At 41.9% G+C, this 22,179-nt stretch overlaps 1 long non-coding RNA gene across 1 annotated transcript; it reads right to left on the bottom strand.

Moving 5' to 3' along the window:
• Nucleotides 1–421: 421 nt before the first annotated feature.
• LOC309339911 lies at nt 422–9,845 on the bottom strand. The gene is made up of 4 exons (XR_014155647.1): nt 9,796–9,845; nt 8,279–8,374; nt 2,113–2,198; nt 422–586 (listed from the first exon to the last, which is right to left on the bottom strand). It is a non-coding gene; the product is annotated as an uncharacterized lncRNA (long non-coding RNA).
• Between the last annotated feature and the right edge of the window lie 12,334 nt (nt 9,846–22,179).

Here is a 22,179-nt window from a genome sequence, read left to right as displayed (position 1 = left end):
AAGAAGATTGGAAGAAATTCAAGACTTATTTACAAAAATATTGTAAATTGTATGAATGTTAAGAAGGATGCTAGAGTATAAACAACTTGGCACCATTAAGCTAGATGAAGTGAAATATGAAGATAAGCTAAATTTAAGAAAAGATAAAGTTTTGGAAACTTAAGGTTATATTTAAATTTTTAAGATCTGAATAAAGTATATCTAAATTAGAGATACAACATTGGAAAATTAGATAATAAGAATAGAAACAAGGGGATAAATTTGCTGGATAAAATTTTATAGTTAGGAATGCAGGAGCGGGAGATGTGAGGGAGTCCAAAGAAGTTAAGAAAATTATGCTAAGAGATGTGTTATATTGTATTGTTTATTGGCACTGTAATTAAAATAAAAACTGTTAATAAATATTATTTAAAAAAAAGAAAACCATTGAAAATTTGGTGTTTCCTAGACCATCTAAACTGTGATGAAATGAGCTGATTTTATCCATATGTTGGTAAGCATTTCCCACCTACTTAAATATACTGCTTATTGCTCCTTGCTTTCCAGTCGTGTCTCAAAGCCACTAGCTCAGTTGTTCACAGAACAGCTACGGAAAAAAACAAACAAACAAAAGGGATATCATGTTAGGTGACCCAGAGATTAATTCAAACTACCCTGGGGTAGGTAGAGGTGCCATTCAGTTTCAATCTGAGAGAAAATTCAATTTCAATTCAATCATATTATCCAGTGATTGGAGGGCTCTGTGGTTGAACCCCCAGAGATCAATATTTCATCACTTTAGGCTTGTGTCTAGCTTCCTTTTATAAGAGAAAACACTGGATACCCTTTGTATGGGGGTTACGTCTTCAGATTACGGATGGAATTTAATGCTGTACCTTTAGTCAAGAAAGAAAAAGACCTTTAAAATCTCATGTTCACACTGGCTAAATTGACACCTTTCCCTTGTGCAATCAAATTAATTCTGTTCCTAAATCTAATCTGCATGGGAGGGGGGTGTTAAAATTGTTATCTTCTGCTAAAGGAAAAAGTTGATAAAATCAATAAAGGGTGTTAAATTGACTGAAGCACATCTTGGTACTGGAAGGAATACCTGTTGTTCTGGGGGGGAGCCTGTTTGATTTACTGCTGCAGCTCTGCATGCACAATCGTTTGATGGCATTGCTTCCACAAGTGAACTTTGGTTAGAATTCTAGAGAGTTTCAGGCTGGATCTACATATGCAGTGGTGTATGGTGAGCCATAGAGGGAAACCAAAAGGGAGCCAAGAGGGGCTACAGAGAAGGGACAATGTGTAGGGGTGGTGGAAGCAGCACTGAGAGTGTGAGCATGGGAACAAGTGAAGTACAGGCATGCCAGAGTTTACCACATCATTGTTACATATAGTAATGGAAGATGTGTCTTATGATGACAGACACAAGAGTTCCCATAATCACATTTTGAGCTGAGCGCATGAGATCACCACCACTTGAGCATGCCAGTTGACAGAGGCAAGTTTAGGGGTGGAGCTGTGGGTGCGCACGGCACAACTAGGATGTAGAATGGAAGGTGAGAGGCAGGGGGAGGGGATTTTGGCATCACATAGTGCACAGCTGAAAGTTGAGACCCAAAGGGCCAACACTGCAATTGATTGACATGGGATGCATTGAGAACTGGTTTCCGCTTGTGTCTCAGGGATTCTATATATGAGATCTATGATGTCTCTTTTCCAACCAATCAAACCCTCAAGAAGAAAAGGCTGCTGGGAGCTCTCTTGGGTTTGTTTCCCCAGCGCCATGTTTATTTTCAAAACCCTTAGACCAGGCTTCCTCAACCTTGGCACTCCAGATGTTTTGAGACTACAATTCCCATCATCCCTGACCACTGGTCCTGCTAGCTAGGGATCATGGGAGTTGTAGTCTCAAAACATCTGGAGGGCCGAGGTTGAGGAAGCCTGCCTTAGACATTTGGAAAGACCCTGAGCTTTCTCTAGGAAAGCTAAGAAAAGCAAGTTAATTATGAGATGCAGTCACCTATAAAACAGCAAGTATATGTTTTATGAAATGAACAAGACAAATGAATGAACAGTGCCAATGGCCAGAATATCCCATTCTGTAGCGGTGCCTAAGAAACTTGCCTTTATGTTTTGAAGTTGAAGCTGCCAAGTATAAGCTCAGGACATCTTCAAGATGGAAGGATCGATATCTTTCTCTCACCAGCTATCTTTAAAAAAATGCAAAAAGAAATCAAAGACCTCTCTCATTCTTCTGAAGCTTCCAGAGCAATGAATCTAAGGCAGGAGCTTTGGAATCTGGAGTTTACTTCAGGTTGCTTTCAGTCGCTGTTAACTTTGAGTTTCAGAGCTGTTTCAGATACGACATGAGCTATAATTTGGTAAGTCTTTATATGGCTTTCAGAGCCCTGTGTAAGATCTGAGAGACTGGAGTGGAGGCACAGCCAGGCAGAAAGGTCATCTCTAAGAAAAGCAGCCAGAAAGTGGGGAAGCACTGGAGGTAGTGAGCAGCATCTGGAAGCAACTTACTCTTCTTCCTAAATGCACATTCTTCAGAATGAGGAGCCAGGTCAGAATCTGTGTCCTCAAAGGACCAAGTGATACTTTATTGTCCCTACCACCACTGTCAGATCAGATCAAAACTTTATTAGCAAAGCCAACAGGCCACAGCTATACAAGAATTAAAAATAAAAATAAGAATAAAAAGAAGAAAAGAGCAGGCAAAAGGAGGTCCGTCAGATGAACAAGTCTGTCACTCAGATGGTGGTCCTCAATTTCACAGCTCTCTCGATGTACCTCGCGACCTTCTCTGTTATCTGACTATCCGTATCAGATAAGAGAAAATACAGTGTAATGTCTGGTGAGCGGCCGGGGTTGGAGAGAATGAGTGGAGTAATAATCTCATTCCTTAGGTCTTTGTAAATGGGGCAGGATAGGAGGACGTGGGACACTGTTTCCGTGTTACCATCTCCACATGGGCAGAGACGTTTTTCAAATGGAGTCTTTTGATAACGACCTTCGAGTACGGCAGAAGGAAGAACATCCCATCTAGCCAATGTAAAGGCACGTCTGTATTTTGGGATGGTTAATTTAAACAGATATGAAGCTGGGGAGTCAAAATGAGAAGGGGGAGAGTAGGTATACCATGGGCACAGTTTCTTTAAGATAGTCAGGTTGTTTTGCCGTTCAATGTCTTTCAGGCGCTGGCCTATTAGACTCTTTGCTTTAATGAGGCCCATTGATAGTAGGGACTGTGAATGCAAACCGCATGTAAGGAGTTTTTGATGCACAGTTTTGAACCACTTGCTTTTGTGAGGGTCTTGCATTACTAGAGGCAGTAGACCAGGTGGATTTAGATTAAGACGAAGCCAATAGTTGAATGTTCTTTGCCAGGTCTGAGTTTCTACAGATGGAAGGCAGGCCTCGAGTCGTAATGCTGCGTTTGGAACACAGGTGGGGACGCCGAATATCTGCCTTAGGAATTTAGACTGAACAGTTTCAAGACTGGAGCAGTGGTTCCCCGTCCAGATTTGTGCCCCATACAGTAACTGCGCCAGAGGTTTTGCTTGAAAAACTTCAAGGGCTGCTGGGATGTATCTGCCCCCCTTCGTGTAAAAGAAGCGGGACAGCATCTTAATACTTTGAGCTGCTTTTTCTTTGGCACATTTTTGATGGACATCCCAGGACCCAGTCGACTGGAAAACGATGCCCAGATATTTGAAGGCTTTAACCTGTTCAATTGTCTGGTTATCCATCCTCCAGCTGTACTGTCTGTGTTTCCTTGCAAAAACCATAATTTTGGTTTTCTGATAGTTTATTGCCAGTTGCTCTCTCCTGCAGTATGCTGAAAGTTCACCTATGAGCCTATTTAAGCCTATTCTTGTTCGAGATAGGAGTATCGCATCATCAGCATACAAAAGTACTGATATTGATTTGTCAGCCAGTTTGGGGGCGTGGAAGTCCGGAGATGACAAACAGTTAACCATATCATTGATGTAAAAGTTGAATAGAACTGGGGCCAGGATGCAACCTTGCTTGACCCCCTTGCTGACAGGAACTGGTCCTATAAGATGGCCATTTAACGAAGTTCTTACATGCAGCACCGTGTCTTTATATAAACAGCTGATCAGAAATAATAGTCTTTTGTCTATACTTGATGTGCTCAATTTATCCCAGAGTCTTGCACGTGGAATTGAATCGAAAGCAGCCTTTAGATCGATAAAGGCTGCATATAGCACCCCACGGGGTTTTTTTGGCATATTTGTCAATTAAATAGGCTAGGGTGAAGCAATGGTCTATGGTGGATCTGCCTTGTCTGAAACCCGCTTGCTCTTCCGCTAGAATAGCTTCAGTTTCCAGCCAGCTAGTTAGCTTAATATAAAGATGTTTGGCATATAGTTTGCTGGGTATAGGCAGAAGGCTGATTGGTCTATAGCTCGCCGGGTCTGGCATAGGTCCTTTTTTATAGATTGGAATAACTATTGCCTCAGTCCAACCATCTGGGAGTAAACCCGTTGAGTCGATCCAAGAGAATAAAGACGCCAGCAGGGGGGCCCACCAGCCAATGTTGGACTTCAGAAGTTCGGCAGGGATGTAATCATTCCCTGGGGCCTTGTTGTTCTTTAATTGTGCGATTAAGTTCTCAACTTCCTTTACAGTTACTGGTGGCCAATGAGGTAGGTCCTCCAATTGAATGCATAGTTTGTAATGTTGGGCTTCCTGGTCATAGAACAGAGATTGAAAATGGCGCAACCACTCCATTGGTTCCACTGTACAGATGGAATTAGTACGCTCCTGATCCAGTAGACCAGATATGGTTCGCCAAAAGCAAGTAGTATCTTTCTCGTGTGATGCCTTAACCAAACTGTGCCATGCGGCTCTTTCAGCTTCCAGTTTCTTTCTCCTTAGTAATTGTTTGTAAGACCGTCTCAGATAAATATAAGCATTAAGTAGGGGAGCAGTCCCTAATTTCCTATATCTCTGGTAGGCTGTTCTCATTTGTCTCCTTGTTTGCCTGCACTCCAGGTCGAACAAGCTAGCTCCGTCCTTTGCCCTCTTTGTAGCGGCGCTTTGTATCACTGTTGTTAAATGGGGTTTCAATCTTTCCGAAAGTAATTTAAAGCGTTCCATAATCGCATCTACTGAATTGCCTGACACAATAGCGGAGCGAATAAGCTTTAACTCCACTGACTGAAGAAGGAGGGTTAGATTTTCATTCAGTATTGGGGACCATTTGAGTCTTTTGGGAGCAGGTATACCCAAATTTACAGAAGGTATATATTGTGGCTCGGCAATAGAATAGTCAAAAGGCCGACCTGCAAGCTCTAAAATTAGAGGTAGGTGATCACTCAGAGTATTGTGGCCCACTTGAAACTTCCTTACAAGGCTGTGAGCAAATCTTGAGATTAGAATATAATCTATAACGCTTCCCCCAGCCTTGGAAAAATGGGTATATTCCCCGGGGCGATCCCCCTCTATGTTGCCGTTTAATATCAGCAGTTCCCTCCGTCTGGCAGCCTGCACTAAGCAGAGACCTGAAAAATTACTTCTGCTATCTTTGGACAGTCGTGTCGCACCAATATCCGTCTGTTCTTCAGGGTCCATAAATAGGTTGAAGTGAGTGTATAGACTATTGTCATCTGTTCCTATACGAGCGTTAAAGTCTCCACACACAATAGTCAGGGCAGACGGGTAAGTAGATTCGAGAGGCTCTAAAAACGCCTCTAGCTCAGCCCATGTAGCCTTGGCCACGGGATTTTTTTGGCCTGGGGGAATATAGACATTGACCAGCAGAAGAGTAGTTCTCTTGAAGCTAAGTAGAGCGGCTGTTGCTAAAGAATTGCAGCTGGGTAGGGCTGTTAGAGAATGCGCCAGCTCCGTGGAAATGAAGCAAGCTAGGCCACCACTAGATCTGCCGCCCCTTAGAGATGGAGAGGCAGGCAGGTAGTGGCAGTTATACCCATTGAGAAATATAGGGTCATTCTGCCATGTCTCCTGAAAGAAGATGATGTCAAATTGCTTAAGGTAGCACAAAAATTGTTGGTTGTTTTTCTTGGCGTGCCAACCCGCGATATTCCAAGACAGCACTTTTAGGCCCCGGGCCCTTCGGGGAGCTGGGTCTATGTCACCACGTCCAGCAATTCTTTGGTGTCTAAAGAAACACACCCATTGGCTCTTTTCGAGGATGACTGCTTGGAGAGAGTGTAGTGATCCTCTCTTCTTGGTGATTTGGGGCTAGATTTTGGAGTTGGGGGGGAAGCTAATTCGTTCGGAGACAATTTAAGATAGCTGTGCCAGGAGCTTTGAGATTTCACACCTTGATTTGGTCTTACTTTATTGTACATCACAGGGGGCTCAGATTGTAATTCCACGTCTACACATTTAAAGGTGCCTCCCACTGTCTTCTTATCCACTAGACATTTGGGAGATATGGGCTGCCCACCACTGTCATCTGAAAGGTGCTAAGTAATCCTTGTTAAATTGTTTTGATTTTATTGTAAAATGTAACACATTTCCCTTGAAGAAGAATTCTAACTCAAACAAAATATGTTGGGGCAGTAAAATATTTCCTTTCTTCTAGGTTGAAATATGATGTGAGAAGATAGTTGTGAGAGGATTTACCTCACATCTCCTGCAACATCTCCTTACAACCAGATTTCTAAACCAGGGTAGTATGACATGTGGAAAGTGCCCATGCTACTCTTGGAGGCAGCAGCACTTCTGCACAAATTTTCTACATCATCTGTCTCTCCCAAGCATCTTCATCTCATACATTGGTTAGGATGAGGCATGGGGTAGTCACACCAATAGTGCTTAGGTAATGCAGCATTTATCGGACCTTTGATGTAGGCAGGGGAAATTACCAGATAATGCATACCTTTGGGATACATAGCAATTCACACCTCACACATGTGTGTTGAGAAATGGTCCACAAACATCTTCAGGCTGTTTCAAATGTAACTTTCTGATCTATATGGTTTGTTCTCTTCTCTGCATCCATGTAGACAGTCATTCCACTTGTGGCCCTCTGATCCCACATGTACTATGTTAGGTACACAGGGAAAAGCACTGTAAGTCCTATCTCCATGCTGAAAAGTCTACTGGATGTATAGCCACGTGGGAACTCCCTCCAGTTGGACCAGAACTAGGGTGAGGAGAGAGGGGCCCTTGACCTGATTCAAGATTCCTGATTCAAGGGGGGGGGGGTTCACCAAAATCATGTCATATACATTATTTACATAAATAACATTTATTTTAATAATGTGCTAGATGAGATTATGGGATTTGGTGCTAAAATACAAAATGAGTTAAATCCTGCAGAAATTTCATCAGAAATTTAAGACTTCAGGTACTAGGCATTGTCAATTCTCTAAGTTGGCAACAAGTTTAGAACTCCTGAAAATAATCCATAAATATTCGCTAATGGAGTCTCATCCAAATTTGGAAACATACTTGTCATTTTATTCCAATTGTTCATAATTTTCTATGTCATAAAATACATATGGAATTGGCTTAGGGACATGTTTCATGTTGTTTGCCTTAGCACCAGAATGCTGAGCTTTGCCTCTGCTCTCCAATCCAAGTTTGGTGATCTGGACTCTAAAAATGAATCCACAGAGCAATGATTGTGCGTTACATCCTCATATTGTAGGCTATTTGGATCGTGTGGTCCACAATGTATTTCCTTTAGTTGTGAGTATTTTAAGCCAGCCCGTTACATTGATGAGAATGCAAGCTAGTAAAAAAACAGTGGGGCCCTCTGTTTAATAGCTGGGACTCTTCTTCCATAGCATACTTACTGAAGTGGTTAATCCGGTGCTGGTTTGCCCAGAGGCCTATAATTGTGAAATCATTATGAAAACATGAGTCACACAGATCAATCAATACCTTGGCTCTGTAATTCCTGGCAATGCATTTAGGTAAGTATTGGAAACCACCATTCTCGTATTAATGTATATTATAGCTCATGAGATGAAGAGCCTATTGATTAATATTTTTATTTTAATGGTTGTGCTGATGCAGCATTTATGAAAGTACAACTGCATTGCTACTTTGGAGATGCACACAAAGACTGGCTAACAGAAGCCCTGCATAGGGCAAATCCATGAAGACTAGACAAGGATTTTCATGACCCATGGTCCCACCTTTTTTTAAAAAAAATAAAAAATATTTTAGCATTTTCTATTTTTCTATTTTCTAAGTAGTCTCTTAGATTACTGAGACAGTCAGCCATGTGGCCCAGTGGAAGTATGTTGGGCCAGTCACTATATCTAAGAGAGGTCTCTCTTACCTTTCAGGGTTGTTGTGAAGAGAAAATGGCTATATATACAGCCTTGAGATCCTTTGACCACACTTGTGGCTTGTGACACATAGATTGCCAGACTGTCTGAAAAGATTAATCAATATGAAAATGCTGGTATTTTTGACAGAGAGCAACTAGTTTTCCAAAGTACTTGGATGGAGGTGAGATGAGAGTTAGGCCACAGTGACTTAAGCAGACCTAATATACATCAGAAGGAGGCAAGGATAATTTGTATGATCATGTTCCACATGCCATAAATGTACCTGTTTTATGAGCTTTTATGTGAAACTCGTATGACAGATCAGCTATTGTATATGAACTTCTAAACAAATGTGGCCATCCAATACCAGTCAATGTAAGGCAAACTCATCTATCTACCTACAGTTCTCAAACACTTTAGCACAGGGAAAGGGAACCTGTTCAGTGCTATTTTTCTAGAAAAAGAGGCGTTGGAACTCACCCAGAATGCCTCCCTCCTTCTCTTATCATGGCAATGGTGCCCACTTGAGAGGTGCTGGAACAGTTCCAGAGAGTTCTAGCTAAAAAAAAGCCCTGCAAGTGCCTCTCCAGCTGTTGCTGGGTTACATTTCCCTAAATAAACACATGAGACGTAACCGGCTGTGTTCTAAGATAAATAAGGTGTACTATTCATGGTATCAAATTGTAAATTTCCACAGAAGTAATTCATAAAGTTTAACAAACGAACAAAGCAGAAGACCCAGTGGATCAGATCATTCTATAGTCAGTTCATGCATAAGGTCCATCCGTGTAATGGTATCTATTCCATAGGTTGTTTTGTTGTTGTTTTGTTAGGGTTACATCTCCCATCATCTGTGGCCATTGGCCAAGTTGTCTGAAGCTGATGGGAGCTGAACATTTGGAGAGCCACAGGTTTTGCATGATTTAGCATGACCAAGAAACGGCTCAGGATGAAACTAGAAACAAGTGCCATATGCGCTAGACATCCAAAGTGGTATCATACCACTTTAAGCAGTCACAGCTTCCCACCAAAGATTCCTGGGAACTCTAGTTTGTTAAGGGGGCTGGGTGTTGTTAGGATACCCTATTCTCACAGTGTTATAACTCTCAGAGTAGTTTAACAGGCAATCCCTCTTCCCAGGAAACTGGGAATTGTAGCTCTGTGAGAGGAATAGATACAGGTTTGCAGCACAGCTAGAGGGATGTGGGGAAAAGGCATAGAAAATATTTCTAGCATTGACAAAGACAAGCTACTTTGTACTTTTTTGTGCCAAAGTACAAAGAGAGGCTTCTGTCTTGAAGTACAATAATCTTATGCTCTTGTCCCATCTGACCAGAATCAAAATGGAATTTGTCTGGAAAATATAGGCTTTAGTGTACAGATGTCTAGGAGAGAGAGCTATAATGGCCAAGAGACTGATGAGCTAAGGCAGGTTTGTCTCTTTCAGCCTCAGTTTCTCTCCTCACTCCACCCCCAGCCCCAGCCCCCCAATCTGCAATATGGGGGAATAACAGTCCTAACTTACCTTACAGGGTTGTGGTAAATGTTGCAGTTGGAAGATGCATGTGAAATGTTTTTACATCTAAAAGTGTTATATAAAGGCTGTTATTATTGTTGCTGTTTCTTTACCACATAAACCAAATTCAAAGATTCTCCTCACAGTCCCCAGCATAACCCTGGATTCTGAATGCATTGGTTGGTCAATTGAATGGAGATCTCAGTTCAGGAATCTCATTGGCATTAAAGAATTACAGCTCAATCCTAACCATGTTAACCACTGCTATTTCTCTAGAAAAAGAGGTGGAAGTGGTGCCCAACTGAGAGTTGCTGGAGCTGAGCTCCAGTGAGCTCTGGCTGGAAAAAAGCCCTGATGTTAACTAAGAAGTAAGGCAAGCAGCATTCAATAGAGCTTACTCCAAGGTAAGTGGAGTTTGGATTGCAGCTCTATTTAATTTAATGCTGGGGGGAATTTTACAGACAAATATCTGACAACATGCCCACAAGAAAACTTTTAAACTTGACTGATATGGTGACCTTAAAAATTAACAATCCATGCTACAAACACTCAAGTAGAGAAACAAGTTAAAGTCTTTGCTTTTATACATTGCTGAGGTTTACCTTTTTCAATCCTGACACATTTCACTAGGGGTGTTTGGGGGGGAATTCATTATCTTTTGAAAACAGTATGCAATATTTTCTGTTGTTTCTATTTTATGTGAACCGCCCTGAAACCTTCAGGTATAGGGTGGTATAGAAATTAAACAAATAATAATAATAAAAAAATTCATTCTAATAGAACCAATTTTCCTTATGTGGTACACGATATGTAATACATATTGCTAACACAGCCGATTGAAATGATTGCTAATTTTCCTTTTTGAGATCCAGTTATAACTTCTTAGCATTTTTGCTACAATTACTACTTACATACACAAATGTAAATTCAATTTGAATCAATAATAATTATGTAAAGGTAAAGGGAAAAGGGACCCCTGACCATTAGGTCCAGTCGTGATCGACTCTGGGGTTGCGGCGCTCATCTCGCTTTATTGGCCGAGGGAGCCGGCGTACAGCTTCCGGGTCAAGTGGCCAGCATGACTAAGCCGCTTCTGGCGAACCAGAGCAGCGCACGGAAATGCCGTTTACCTTCCCGCCGGAGCGGTACCTATTTATCTACTTGCGCTTTGACATGCTTTCGAACTGCTGGGTTGGCAGGAGCAGGGACCAAGCAACGGGAGCTCACCCCATTGCAGGGATTCGAACCACCAACCTTCTGATCGGCAAGTCCTAGGCTCTGTAGTTTAACCCACAGCGCCACCCGCGTCCCTAATAATTATGTACATGCGACTAAATCGAGGATTTCTTTCAGGCATGCAGTCTTGTTATACTGCTGCACTTGAATTTAAGTCAATTCATGGCCATTGCACATACAGTAACTATTTTAATATGTTCAGATGCTGTATAAATAGATTCCATATAAATCCAGCAGCACTTTTTCAGACCAAATAATTTTCAATACATCATGTGCTTCTATTATTTATTAGTATACAATAGGTTACCACACCAACCTCTTCAGATGCAAAAGTGGATTACAACCAGATAAAAGATTTTAAGTGCTTTGACCAAGCTTGGCTTTGACCAAGATGTTAAAAGATTTTTTACTCTCCACAATCCTTATTTTTCAAAAGAATTCCATGTGCATATTCTAACTTAGTCACTTCCTGGCACTGAACCTAGTTGTATCTGGGTGGAGTCAGGAGCTTCTTGTTGCTGTCTTGCTCTTAACGAAGAGAGACAATCAAATTAATGTCAAGAAGCTTACTGACTAGTATATTCTCCAAGCCTTCCATGACAGACTGTACAAGTACAAACAGCATGGGGAACAGAATGATAAATTCTTCTCTCAATCTTTATATAAAGGGAGAAGAATCTCCAGTTCCTGTTGTAATCCCTGGTTAATGCAGCTGTTTTTTGGTATTATTTGTAAAAAAAAATATTGCTTTTCATCAAAGTAAACATTTAAACATTGTATCAAAACCACATAGGTGTTCTTTTCTTTAAAAAAAAAAAACATGTTTACATTTTATTTTCATTGGATGAAATCCAACATTGCGCAAACAGATTTCTGTTCATATAACAGGATTTCCTCTTCCTTTGCTCCTCCCAGAGCCCCACCCCAACATGAACTCAAAAACTACTGTGGAGGTTTGGGGGACCCTCTAGTTGGGAGACTGCAGAGGAGAAGAGGAGGAAGATCCACTGCATGAGCATAAGTTGGAGAATTATTATGTTAATTAAATAATTCAAATCTCCAGATAACCAACACACGCCTCATGGACATAGTAGCCTCCCTCGTGCATCCTCATCTCCTATATGCCAAATAGAATTGAGGGTGGTTTTTTAAATATATAGAATTGCCACTCCAAGAAGACTGTAATACTCACTCACAGGTTTTATTATATTCTGCATTTACAGACACCTCTTCATTGTTGTTGGTAAAGTTTGTCTTGAGAGACAATGGAGTGTGCCTATGGGGGTGAACTCAAACTGCTGAATTAGCAGCACTGAAGTGACTTCCCCAGAGTGCAAGCCTAGGCAGTGTGTCTGGAGGTCCTGGACTGCCCAGACAACAAGACCCACTTCTTGGCCTCACTGCTGTGGTCCAAAGGTAAGCAGAGCAATACATTTGGCACCAGCTTGGCTGCAGGGGTTGCCCGAAGGAGGTGTATAACTGTTTTAGGGACTCTGGATTTGTGTAGGGTTTACTCCTTCCCTCCCGCAAGGCAGCAGAGGTTTAGGATCCGAGATTTCCTTCTCCTAGATGGTTTGCATGTGTAGAAACTGCCTTATTGACTGTAGGACCCACTATTGGTCTCATCTGCTCAACCCGCCAGAGCCTATCTTCACATGAAGGGAAGTCCCTAACTCACCAAAGGTTTGAGGCCAATTGGCTACCCTCCCCTGATTCAGCTGAACAATGAAAGCCTGATACTCTGAACTGTCAAGCTGTGTGTGCCTGTAAGCTCCCAACTCTGATCTGTGAAGAAGGAGGGGTAGGGGAACACTACCCACTGCCTTGAGGGGCACCTTGTTTACTTACATTGCAGCATGACAGAGGCAACCATGTTAATGATGAACAATGAATAGTCTACCACTAGTTCTTTGGAAAATAGTAGACTGGCATACTGGTTTCCTTCCATCTAGGTATAGAGTCTCAGGAAGTAAATGCTCTTAGCTGGCCACTTGCCTTGATTGCTGGCCAGTAGTTCCTGCTGACAGCTGTGCCACTGTGCAAAGATTGGGCCCAAAATAAGCAACTGTGGCCTATTCTAAAATTCAATCCTACCTTCTGTTTGCACTGGATTTTTTGTGGGTATTTGCTGACAGATGTTCCAGCTGATTTATGGTATTATTATACTAGTGATATAACACAGTGGGGTGCACTGTGGTTGTCTGTGTGATTGATGCAGCAGATAAACATAAAGTGTTTGATTACAGAAAGTATTTTGATTTCAGAGAAATTTGAGAAGCAAGAAATTACTTAGAAAAACCTGAAAGACTGTACCTAACTAAAAGCACAACAATGTAATGTTTAAATGCATTTCTTCCACTAAATTGGTGTTGAATTGGCAATAGCTGTTCTGCCTATTTGAAGGGCTGTGCGCGTGTATTTATACATGTGTGTGTGTGTTTTGGCATCCATCTGTCTCAAGAGACAATGGAGTGCGCCTCTGGGGGTAAAGTCAAACTGCTGTGTTAGCAGCACCAGAGTGACCTTCCATGGTGCACAAGTGTGGGCAGTGTGTATGGGGGTCCTGGGCTGCCCAGATGATAAGTCCCCTCTCGGCCTTGCCGATGTAGTCCAAAGAAAATCAGAGAAATCAGAGAAATATCTTGTGCACCAGCTGGGCGGCAGGTGTTGCCAGAAGGAGGCATACAAGGCACCATCCAACCCTCTAAGGGGTTTCTCTCGATTTAAGTAGGGTTTATTTCTTAGCCATTTATTCTCCCAACGATATCCCACAAGGTAGCAGAGGCTTAGGATCAGAATTTTCCTTTTCCTGGATTGGCCACCTTCCCAGGTTGATGAGCCCATCTCCCCCTCACTTCCCTCTACAGCACATACAGAAACCACCTTCTTTACTGTTGGAACCACTGTTGGTCTCATATGCTCAATCCACCAAAATCTGCCTTCACGTATATTTATATGGACAGGTGGCAGACCGTATTAGATAAATATGTATTTTGCAAAGGAAGAGAGAAACTATTTAGAATCTACATGATCAGTGAAAAATGTCTCAAGGGGGTTTAAGATGTCCCTGAAATACAGATAATATGAGAAGTGTAGAACAGGTTTAAAAGCTTTGAAAGCAATCTTGCATTGTCCTTGCATTAAGAAACCTGGATTTGTGTCCCCCAGGATACCCATGAGAGCATCGTCTAAAAAAGGGAATCACAACAGTTCTTACTGCCCATCAACAGAAGCATAAAAGCTTTTATTGTTATGAAAGCTGGAGACCCTTCTTTTAATCTCTGTGGGATGGTTTTCAGAAAGTCAGAGACCACTTTGACCACTTTGTTTGTGTATGCCAATCAAATTATGAAGGCTTAGAAGAATAACAGTAACAAAACAAAGGAAGGCTAGATTTGTCTGCTTTGGGGGACCTTTCCTCCAGATTTAGAGAAAAGGGGTGAACTGCCAGGCATGGAAAGAAGATGAGTGACGCTGCAATCTAGTTATTAATTCACAACAAACAATTTAAAGAAAAGTTAATATACTGCATGCTCTTATAAGGAATGCTTTTTTATCTGAATAAGCATGTGTGAGCCAGACATTAGTAACCACATATAACAGGAGTATACAAAATATTTTAATAAATAATCCTTGGGCTTCTTGAAAGGTTTTCTGAAACTTAAACTTCCCTGAAACTCAGCTATCATCAGTCTCCTCTTATGATGTATTTGATGTCTTCTGGGGTGTTTTTTAATAAAGAGACCACAAAAGTGAGTCTCATGGTGAATGTTCAGGCTATAACACTTCCCCAAATTCTCTGGAATACTCAGAGATTTCAGGCCATTGCCCCAGCAGGGGATAGGGCATAGAAGGAAGACACTTCATCCATGCCTTAAGAACCAAGGGCCTGTGCTTTGGTCTCTATAAAGTGTGTGTGTGTGTGTGTGTGTGTGTGAGAGAGAATTTGATTGGCATACACACAATGGCCCCAGGGACAGGGAACACTGTATGAAGGGCATTTTGTGTAGAAATACAAATCAGACAGGCAGAAACATGGCATAAAACAGTTTCCTAAGGAAGCTAAAGGTAACAATCAATCCTCCATTAAAAAACAAAAACAACCCCCAGACAAGGCCCATTGGGAGCAGAGGACAGGACTCCGGTTACATGCTTGCACTGGTCCTAAAGAAATGATATTTGGGCCCTATCCATGGCAGGTGTGTGAGGATACCTCAGCAACAGACAAGTTTGTGCAGTAAAGATTTCCTGGAGGTTGACAATTTGAAAATCACTGGTCTTGTAGATACAATGTCCTTGCCAAGAAGCCTCAAGGTTTGAGTACTGAACCTGCAAGTTGTAAACTTCACATTTGCTATGCAAGTGGTTTTGTTTTCGCTCCTAGGCATATTCTCTCTCCCTCTCTCTCATTTTACCAGAGTGCTTTGTCCCAGGTGTTGATTTTCTTATGATAAAAGAAACCTGCAAAGAAAATACAAGACAAAGACCATTAGAAAATGAGGAGCTTTCTGTTTTGATCTCCTTTGAGCTTAACAATTGTTTTCTGGAAGGGGAGTTTATGATGAGTGATTAATAGGTGCATATTTTACCATCGGGTGAACACAAATCACACAAACCATGTTCTGCAAAAAAGATGATTGTGTGATCTTCTGTGTTAATATTTGTAATGGAAATGAATCAAATTACAAAGCTGATAAAGGTCAACTTGAGAAAAAGAAATATTCAGCTGTAATTTGTGTATTTCAGTTATGGCCCCCCTCCCCATCTCCAGGCAGCCATCTTATTTCACTGTAAATACTGGACTGAGAGGGACAAAACACTGTCTCTGTAAGACCCCATTGCGCAGTGGCATAGCGTGGGTTGTCAGCACCCGGGGCAAGGCAAGTAATTTGCACCCCCTAACCCTAACCCCCAGATGTTGCGCCCGGTGCGGCCGGCCCCCCCTGCACCCCCCACGCTACGCCACTGCCATTGCGCTATGCATTTAAAACAGTATCATCCTACTTTAAACAGCCAGGCTTCCTCCAAAGAATCCTGGGAACTGTAGTTTGTTAAGGGTGCTGAGAGCTGTAAGGAGACCCTTCCCCTTACAGACCTATAATTCTCAGTTTTCTGGAAAGGTGATTCAGGAGGGGTAAGAGGAGTTATGCCTCTTATGCCTGTGAATTTCCTTAAAAATAACTCAAAAACTTCATTTTTTTGAGATTTTGGCTTTTAATGAAAGGGCTGGTGCCATGCTGTTTTTATTGTAATTAATTATTTAGTTACTTTAAATATATTTCATACAGGTATACAGTTTTAATTGTTTTTTATGATTCCCCCCCCCCCGATATTTTTAGCAGTTCTTATTTTTAACTGTAACCCACATTCAGTCTCATCAGGGAAAAGGGTGGGGTAAGTAATAATAGTAATAATAATAATAATAATAATAATAATAATAATAGACTCCTAACAACTCTCAGCACCCTTAACAAACTAAAGTTCCCAGGGGTCTTTGAGGAAAGCCATGACTGTTTAAAATGGTATGTATAGTACAGGTTGTGCATATGATGGTAACTTTTAAACTTGAGTTGCCTTGGTTACACTACTTGATTTTTCTGCTGCGTGAGCTGTGGCTGCTGGTGTTGGAATTTTGCCTACTCCCGACTGTGTTATCTCCAGCTCCCACAGATGAAGAGCCAATACTCCTTGGGACCTGGAGGGCTGTTGAGGGTTGACCCTGGACAATCCGTGACTGGTGCCTACTGTGGAACGGATGTCAGCACAACGTACATCCTGCACCAATCTTATTACACTGTGTCTTTTTCCCACCAGCACCAGCAGCAGCTAATAACATGGAGTTCTTTCACACCTGTACCTTCTTATAGTGGCCACATATCTTTTGTTTTTATAGGTCCCTGGACAAACCTAGACAGCTTTAGAGAGAAATCTATTATTGCTTTAAGGTTTACAAAGTTGTTATGCATCATTCTTCTTCAACTCATTTAACACTTGCCGACAATTTTTTATTATTTTATTTTCTGCTAGAGTTATTTTTAATTCATTTCTGCTTGTGGGGAATAAGTCGATGCTATATGTATGGTTGCAAGATTAATTTCATTTTAACTTCCTCATTCTGATTGTTAGAAATTCATTATGGCAAATTCTACTTAGAATTGGGAAGGTCCTATAAGTGGTTTCAGTTGGGATATTTTGTTTTCAGGTTGGAAGATGTCAAGTTTAGAGATAATTTTATGCAAAGGTTAGAACATTCTGTTCTTGAATACATAAAGCAGGGCTGCCATTCAACATTTCAGAATTCATATATAGAAATGTAGAGCAAGTAAAAACTGTCATGTCTTTGAGGGAGAGATTTTTAATTTTTAAAAATGCAGTTAAACGATCCTGTTTTTGATGGTAAGCGTGATTACTCTGGAGTTCACCTATCTTTTCCTTTACGTAATTTCACAAAACCTAAAACATATTTGTAGCTTGGTTCAGATTTTAAATGAATAAGGGAAAATCAAAAGTAGTGAGTCAGAGCAGAAAAAGACATTGCTGTTTAAAAATAAAAAATGAAATTGCTACAGGAACACTATATTAATTTCCCCTTCCTCCTCCATATTGTAGCCACTTTCACTGTGAAATGAAAAAGGAAATGCATCACCACATATTGGGTGGTTCTCAACACCTGCCCAGAGCAAGGCAGGCAGAGCAAGGCAAGGGCCATGGCAGGACCTGATCCAGTTGTCCCCTCCCACTGCCACGGACAGGGCCATCTTAAGCATATCCGGCACTGTGGTGCAAAGCTCCCTCTGCCCCCCCCCCCCGTTTCCCATTTTTTTAGGGAGGACGGCTCTGCCGGCAGGGCTGGAGGAGGCGGGCAGCGGCTGGAGGGTGGCTCCTCTGGTGGGGAAGAGGAGGAGGCTGGATGAAGCCTCCCGGCTCAGCTGGCCGCTTCGTGCCACGGTGGCCACAGCAGACGGACGCCCCTGGTTTGGCGCAGCATGGCGGAGGCAGGCGAGGGCAGCGAGCTGATGCCGGGAGATGCCAAGTCCAGCCTCCACCTCTTCCCTGGCGCCCTCCAGAACTTGGCGCCGTGGTGCCCTGCGCCACTAGCCTCTATGGGTAAGATGATCCTGGCCAAGGAAATTGGAAACCTTTTGTAAGGACACCAGAGGACGAGGTAAGGTGAACTAAACCATATTGAGCGGGGGGGGGGGTAGAAAAGGGGCTTTTGTTTCCTGTAGCAGCCAGCAGCACCATCAGGACAAGGCTTTGGGGCAGAAATCTAGGTCCCATTCAGCAGAATGAGCAGGATGGCCCAACTTAGCACATATTGGAACAAAACTTCAATACATGTTTCTGCATATTATTTTGTGAAATTAAGGGTCCACATGCTTTAAGATTCAAACCTGTACATGCTGATCTTGGAAAAGACCCATCAGATTCCATCCCAGCTAGTCTTTATCAGAATTTTTGAAAATTTTAAGAACTGCTGCTTAGGTTTGCTTTCTTCCTCTAGGAGACTTTTGAGCTGAAGGGTGGGTGAGTGGGGAGTAAAATGCTTAAATAAATACTGTAATATTGAGTGTGTTTGGTTTTCAGACCATTTCCCAGGAAGAACAGATTCTTTGGAAGCTTTGATTAGAACAATTAGCAATACCTTTACCTATTGCTGCTGATCTGTCCCTGAAATGCCTGACAAGAGAAATATTGGGTGGGTGTGTGGGTGTGTGGGTGTGTAGGATCTTCTTTCAGGCCACTGTTGAGGAAGGTGAGGCTCCAACACTGTACTATAGCAACCTATTGACATGGGTGTAGCCAGGAGTTTTCGTTGTGGGGGGGGGGGGCAGCCAAAGTTGCTGAAGTTTTTTTAGGAAAACAAAGTTGTTGAAGTTTATTTGCCCCCTCCCCGGGCTATGCTCATGCATATTGTACACCCCTTTATTTCTATGAAGTAAAGACAAACTTCAGTATTAAAAGTTTTGAAACTCTGAAAACATTGGTTATGAACCATGTCAAATATTAAATCGGCACACCAAGTACTTGTCAGCTATCAATGAAATGTCAAATATTTAATTCATATTACAATGGATATGAGGGACGTGGGTGGTGCCACAGAGCCTAGGGCTTGCCAATCAGAAGGTCGGCGGTTCGAATCCCCGTGATGGGGTGAGCTCCCATTGCTCAGTCCCTGCTCCTGCCAACCTAGCAGTTCGAAAGCACATCAAAAGTGCAAGTAGATAAATAGGTACTGCTCCGGCGGGAAGGTAAACGGTGTTTCCGTGCGCTGCTCTGGTTAGCCAGAAGCGGCTTAGTCATGCTGGCCACATGACTAGCTGGCTTCCTCGGCCAATAAAGCGAGATGAGCACCGCAACCCCAGAGTTGTCTGCGACTGGAACTAATGGTCAGGGGGCCCTTTACCCTTTACCTTACAATGGATATCAAATACAGATACCCAATATTCAGAGAATATTTGACTACTGGAGCAGAGGTGGATTTAGGACCGTGCGACTGGTTCCCTCGCACTGGGCGCTGAGCTGATGGAATTGTGGATAAGCCCAGATGCTTACTCGGAAATAAAAATATACTCTCAATGGACAGATGAATTCAGAGGGTGTAAGTGCATTTACAGTGGTTCTGCATTGGACTGTTGCCAGACTTCTTCAAGTTCCTATATTAACCCCCTGCAAAGCAGACATAATTGGTTTATTATTAATAACATGTTCCCAGTTACACAGGGTAAAGAACTAAGCCATGTTCCAGGCAAGTTAGGCATACGGAACAGCAGAACTGGAAAGTGAGTGTTGGCTAATATACAATATCCAGCATGATGTTAATTATACATATGATGACATAAGAATAGGATTGCACTTTATTACAATTATTATTCTCCCCTGTGCTAATGCCTAGATTACTGGAATAACATGTTTTTGTTTTGTGATTTTTTTTTACCTTATCTTATTTTATTTCATGCATAGCCCATCTTTCCTCCAAGAACTCAAAGTGGTGCAAATGGAACTCCCCCGATCCTCACCATCAAACTGTGAGATAACTTAGGCTGACATATAGTGACTGACCCAAGGACACCCAAGGAAGTTTCATGTCTGAGTGGAGATCTGAACCTGGCTCTCTTAGTCCAACGCCTTATCATTATGCCACACTGGCTTACTTAGGTAAGCTAACACATTTCTTCCTTGGCATCCTGGCTTGAAGTGCATGCAGTTTCCCCCTTTGAATGGCAGTGCAGATTTTGTAAGTCTGCTGGTGCCTAAACTTTGTCTAGTTGCTATCTCTCAGCTCAACCTCCCTCACAGTGTTCTTTCGAGTACAAGCTGCATATGACGTCTTGACATCAATGGAGGGAGACTGGGATACAAATGTGATGGTGATGGTAGCGCTTTGCACCATGCCCAGGCCTCTTTGGGCCCCAAGTGAGAGGGAAAGGGGGAAAACGGTAAAGGCTGAAATTTTGTATCTCAGAGAGCATATGGCAACTCAAAGAAACAGCAGCAACAGCCTTGTGTCTCTTTCCCTTTAAACATAATGTGTGTCACAGCAAATGGACACCATTTTATTCTGCATTTCCATGTTCCCTTTCAAACGGGATGTGGAAAAGCTACAGGAAAATGAAAAATGTGATTACTCTGCATCTTATTACAGTGACTTCTCTTTCATAGTCACTGAAATGTTTTGTATATGTGTTTTATGTAGCTAGAGAATTGTAAGAAGCAGATAAAGGCTTCCTTACTTTTATAAGTAATAATTTCATGGTTATGATGGCCCTCTGGTGGGAGATCAGATATGTCCAAAGACATGCAAGATAACTGCAACTGGGAAAACTGGGAGGGCACAATCCCCATGCACTTCAACCCATGTTCTCCCATGAGTCTGGGCCAGGAGGAAAGAAAATGGCATTTAGTTTGAAGATTTTCCTAATTAGCTAGGAGCCCCTGGGGTTTTTCTGCCTTAGGCAGCTGCCTGTAGTACCCATTGGGTTGATCTCATCCTGCCTTTATGATTTTCATTAGTTATCTTGATGTCATTGTTGGTTTTGGGGGAATAAATAAATCTTTCCTTGCTGCTGACTATTGACAGGCAATTTCTTCCCAGGGTGCCTTATCCATCCTAAGATGCATTTTAGGTGTGAGTTTCCTGCTGTCTAGCCTGATTGCCTGTTATTTTGCTTTGCTAATCTAGGAGCCATGAAGAGAAGTACATAAATAGGTATTCTCTCTGCATGTAGTTTTAACGTGTTCTTTTAAAAAAAGGAAGGGAGGAATTGCATTGGCCTGAGGGCCCGAGAAAGCAAACTCCATCATCAAACCATCTATTTACATAACTGCTAGCACTTTACATTTTTCAATTTTACCTGACTATATATAAAATATATGTGTTTTTACTGCCAAGCTAACATGAAATGATAAAGAAATAAAATGCTGGTGGAAAATCAAGGTATTAAATTCTTCATCAGATGGCAGAAATAATGAAAAAGTCAGAGGAGAGTTTATTTTGTTTCCTTAAGGGATTTCAAAGAAGAAGAAAATAGAACTAACAGGCATGTTAGTTCTCCAGAGCATTTCAACTATTGGATCTAAAAAGATAACAGATTCATGTATAGTTTCAAATACATCCACTGGTGTAATTGGATGGACTTGATGAACAACACAAGATCTTTAGGATCTTGACTGATTTCCATATGGTTATAATTTAGGGAAGATGTCATATTACTTTTATGTGAATCTTGCAGCTAAGTGTCCCAAATTCTTTTACAGTTGTTGGTTGCAATAGAGGAATGCAGAGGGAAGGCTGCAAGAACAGGAAAACAGTGACTTCACAAACAAGGACAAACAAAGGGAAGAAGGGGATTTGCCAACTTGGCTCAGGAGCAAACTAGACATAAAGTTAACCCAGTGAATGCAATTAACACACCTATCTTTTAAAATGTAAACATAAGATAATAGAACAATAGAGTTGGAAGGGATCGTGAGGATCATCTGGTACAACCCCCTGCAATGAAGGAATCTCAACACGCTGGTCCCCATCTAATTTGAACATACCACACTCTGCTTGATTTTGCAAATATGCACCCTCTGCAGCTGCTGCAGAGAGTGATTTGGTATTTAGGCACTGGTGTGTGGGAAGACTCTGCTCTCCCAATGTCATGGTCCTAA

Source organism: Podarcis erhardii (assembly GCF_964252035.2).
Source record: "Podarcis erhardii genome assembly, chromosome: 4".
NCBI classification, from domain to species: domain Eukaryota; kingdom Metazoa; phylum Chordata; class Lepidosauria; order Squamata; family Lacertidae; genus Podarcis; species Podarcis erhardii.
Note: the sequence above shows the minus strand (reverse complement) of the source record. Positions and strands in the feature narration are given on the sequence as shown.